This window comes from Dermochelys coriacea, chromosome 2 (genome assembly GCF_009764565.3).
Source record: "Dermochelys coriacea isolate rDerCor1 chromosome 2, rDerCor1.pri.v4, whole genome shotgun sequence".
Classification (NCBI taxonomy): Eukaryota; Metazoa; Chordata; order Testudines; family Dermochelyidae; genus Dermochelys; species Dermochelys coriacea.
Window position 1 is genome coordinate 159563774 of NC_050069.1, and position 3871 is coordinate 159567644.

A 3871-nucleotide genomic window follows, 5' to 3' on the forward strand; every position below is an offset into this window, starting at 1 on the left:
AAATAGGAGGACCCCAGGGAATCAGCGCTTCTTTCCGATGGGCCCTGAGATTCCTGGGGGGATTGTGTTCAGTCACTCCCTTCCTTCCACAAAGGACTTTAGTGAGGAGGGGTGAGGGGTCTGTCTCCTTCCTTGTGAGCTGTTGAGGAATCAGGAGTTCTGGGAGGATGGGACCAGAACCTAACATTGTCCCAACCTAGAGAGACAGTGACAAATTGTGACCTGCAGGGTACAGGCATTGTCCTGGGGGCAATTCTAAAGCTCTGCAATCAATGACTTAGATATTCCACCCTGCACACAATGTCTTAGCCCCTGGGGATGGCGAGGGGCTCATTTGCACAGCATGTGCACCTGCCCAGTGATCCTGACCTCCCCTTCCCCAATGGCATGTCAACTTCTGTATCGTGTCCAGGGTGTCCCAGGAGACAGCCAGAGCCATTAGGAGCATCACAGCCCTGCTCAGATTCACCATCACCCTTCCTGAACTTGACATAAGTGACCTTGACCCCAGCTTCCTGACTCCAGGCATAGGCGGGCTGACACCGACAGGCTGTAGGTTCTCCTGCTGCGGGGGCTGTGGGTTAGGAGTATTCTCTTGGGGAGGCAGAGTCAGAGCAGGGAATGAGCTAGGTTTGAGTCAAGTTCCTCTTTTCCTGGTTAAGTGGTGACCCTGGACTTTTAAGGGGACCATGCTCCAGCTCCTGCTCCAACCAGGTTCGTTTCTGGCCTAGGGTCTTTTCTTGGCATCCTGGAGCAGCTCCAGGCTCCCTTGGCGGCAGAGAAAATTAAGGGTCTAGCTCTAGCATCTCCTGTGGAGCAGCTGAGGGGAAGGAGACTCTTGGCCCAGGGGGTCTGGGAGCTGACAGGAAAATGCTGATGGAGTCCTCTCTCCTTCTTCCTTCCATTAGATCTCAGCAGAGTTCCATAGGATGGGTCACCATGTGGCACAGCTGGCTGTGTTCATCAGTGACCCAGCCAAGGACATCAGCAGGCAGGCCAGGGAGGGGATTTACTGGCTCTACCAGCTGCTGCTGCACCAAAGGGGTAAGGAACCCAGCTGAAAAATGGGACCCAAGAGGAGACTGAGACTGACTGCAACTGGGTAATGGGTCCCCAGCCAATTTCTCTCAGACTGACCCCAGCTGGATGATGAGAGTGTGTGTGTGTGTCTCTCTCTCTTTCTGTGTGTGTGTGTGTGTGTGTGTGTGTGTGTGTCTGTTCTTCTCCATCCCCTGCAATTCTACTGGGTCAGGGATGCAGCGACAACTCTGCCCACTGTGCAGCCATCAATGGGATTGGAAGGAAACAGACATTGCAACCAGAATGACAAGTGTGTGTTTGTCTTTCCCAGGGCTGACCATCCATGAAGCAGAATATCTGTAGTGCTGGGACTGGCACCAGGACAGCAGGCTCCTGGGCTACAAGAATACAGCCAGGGTGGGGGAGGTAAGGACACTGCCACAGTATGATACGGCTCAGGGAGTGGGGCTGGCTGGGTTCCCTGCAGTGCCCACCTACTGGAGACAGGACAAGAGCCCACTCCTTATTTCCAGCTCAGAGTTCCTCATCCAGCACCCAGTGCAAGACGCTGGTCCAAGGGTCGCATGTTGGAACCTCGCTAGTTGCTGTGATTTGTGTGTCTGACATGGGTAGGGGACACAATGATCTCCAAAACCGCTACGGACCACATGCACCCACCTTAGTTCTCTGGACTAGGCCAGGGAATGGCAGAGTGTCTGGACCTCAGTCACTGTTCCAAAGAAGCACCTTGTCACTGACCCACCCCATAACACAGTGCCCCAGAATTGGAGTCCAAGGTGAAATGGGCGATCTCCACAATGTCACAGAGGAGGCCTTGAAATGGCTCCTGGATCTGCAGGTGCTTTTACAGAATGCTGCTTTGCAGATCCCACATGAGAGAGACTGTGAGCTCGTCTCCCCTCCCACAAGCTGAATTGCTGCACTGAAACAAAAGGTTTATAGGAGTGTCTGTGCGGTGGGGACTGGGACCTGAGTCTTTGCGTCCTTGTCATGTTGCAGTTTGGATTCCCCTTGAAGAAACCCAGAAGCTGCAGCCCCCTCACCTAGCTACTTGAGAAATCACTAAGTTGGGGGAATAGGCCTTTGGTCTGTCAACTCCAATCCCCTCCCCCGCATGCCTCTAGCCACTGAGTGCAGGAGATCTCTCTGCTGGAAGCAATACGGCGTCCCCTGTCATTGCTGTGAGCTGCACACCAGAGTGTGCCTGCTCCCACGCACAGAGATCCGTTTCTAGCCCAGCCTGGCCTCTGCTACAGGCTTTAGAGATGTAGCCATGTTAGTCTGGATCTGCTCTTATAAGTGACGGTTACATTAACACCACCCTATACTGAAAACCCACTGACCGCTATGTCTACCTTCATGCCTCCAGCTTCCATCCTGGACACACCACACAATCCATGTCTACAGCCAAGTGCTGAGGTAAAACCGCATTTGCTCCAACCCCTCAGACAGAGACCAACACCTAGAAGATCTTCACCAAGCATTCTCAAAACTGCGATACCCACATAAGGAAATAAGGAAACAGATCAACAGAGCCAGATGTGTACCCAGAAGCTTCCTGCTGCGAGACAAGCCTAAGAAAGAAACCAACAGAAATCCACTGGCCATCACAAACAGTTGTCAGCTAAAACCTCTCCAACGCATCATCAGTGATCTACAACCCATCCTGGACAAAGATCCCTCACTTTCACAGGCCTTGGGAGGCAGGCCAGTCCTCGCTCATAGACAACCCACCAACCTGAAGCATATCCTCACCAGCAACTACACACTGCACAATAGTAACTCTAACTCAGGAACCGTTCCTGCAACAAACCTCGATGCCAATTCTACCCACATATCTACATTAGCAACACCATCATAGGACCTAACCAGATCAGCCACACCATCATCGGTTCATTCACCTGCATATCCACCAATGTAATATATGCCATCATGTGCCAGCAATGCCCCTCAGCTATGTACATCGGCCAAACTGGACAGTCTCTACATAAAAGGATAAATGGACACAAATCAGATATTAGGAATGGCAATATACAAAAACCTGTAGGAGAACACTTCAACCTCCCTGGACACACAATAGCAGATTTAAAGGTAGCCATCCTGCAGTAAAAAAACTTCAGGACCAGAGTTCAAAGAGAAACTGAGCTTCAGTTCATTTGCAAATTTGACACCATCAGCTCAGGATTAAACAAAGACTATGAATGGCTAGCCAGCTACAAAAGCAGTTTCTCCTCCCTTGGTATTCACATCTCAACTGCTAGAAGAGGGTCTCATACACCCTGATTGAACTAATCTAGTTATCCCTAGCCTGATTCTTGCTTGCATACTTATACCTGCCTCTGGAAACTTCCACTACATGCATCTGACGAAGTGGGTATTCACCCACGAAAGCTTATGCTCCAATACATCTGTTAGTCTATAAGGTGCCACAGAACTCTTTACCGCTACTACAGGCTTTGGATCCCTAAGTGCCTGTCACCTTTTAATAAAGGGGCTTCCCTGAGCCAGAGGATCCTGAAAGCCCCCAGGGGAAGGAGCTGCCTTGGCTACAGCAGCACTTCCCCTGCCCCTGTGCCACTACAGGGTGATGCCGTTCCAGCCCCAGAACTTGGAGCCTGGCTCTGGGCAATCTTCTGAAGCCTCATGTCCTGTTGGTTTTAGGTCTTTGGAAAGTTCTTCTTGGAGGGGCAGAGAAGATTCTTCCTCCAGATGGCAGTGCTGGCCATCCATGACTCCTTCCTGGGGGAAGCCCAGCAGCTGATGGGGGACAAGGTAAGCAGCAGCATTAGACTCAGGACATTAGGGCAGGGCCCAGGGTCTCATTCCCATA

At 51.5% G+C, this 3871-nt stretch overlaps 1 long non-coding RNA gene across 1 annotated transcript; it reads left to right on the forward strand.

Annotated features, from left to right (window-relative positions):
• Positions 1 to 926: 926 nt before the first annotated feature.
• On the forward strand, positions 927 to 3783 carry LOC122458521. The gene is made up of 3 exons (XR_006278562.1): positions 927 to 1044; positions 1352 to 1446; positions 3703 to 3783. It is a non-coding gene; the product is annotated as an uncharacterized LOC122458521 (long non-coding RNA).
• The last annotated feature ends 88 nt before the right edge of the window (positions 3784 to 3871 follow it).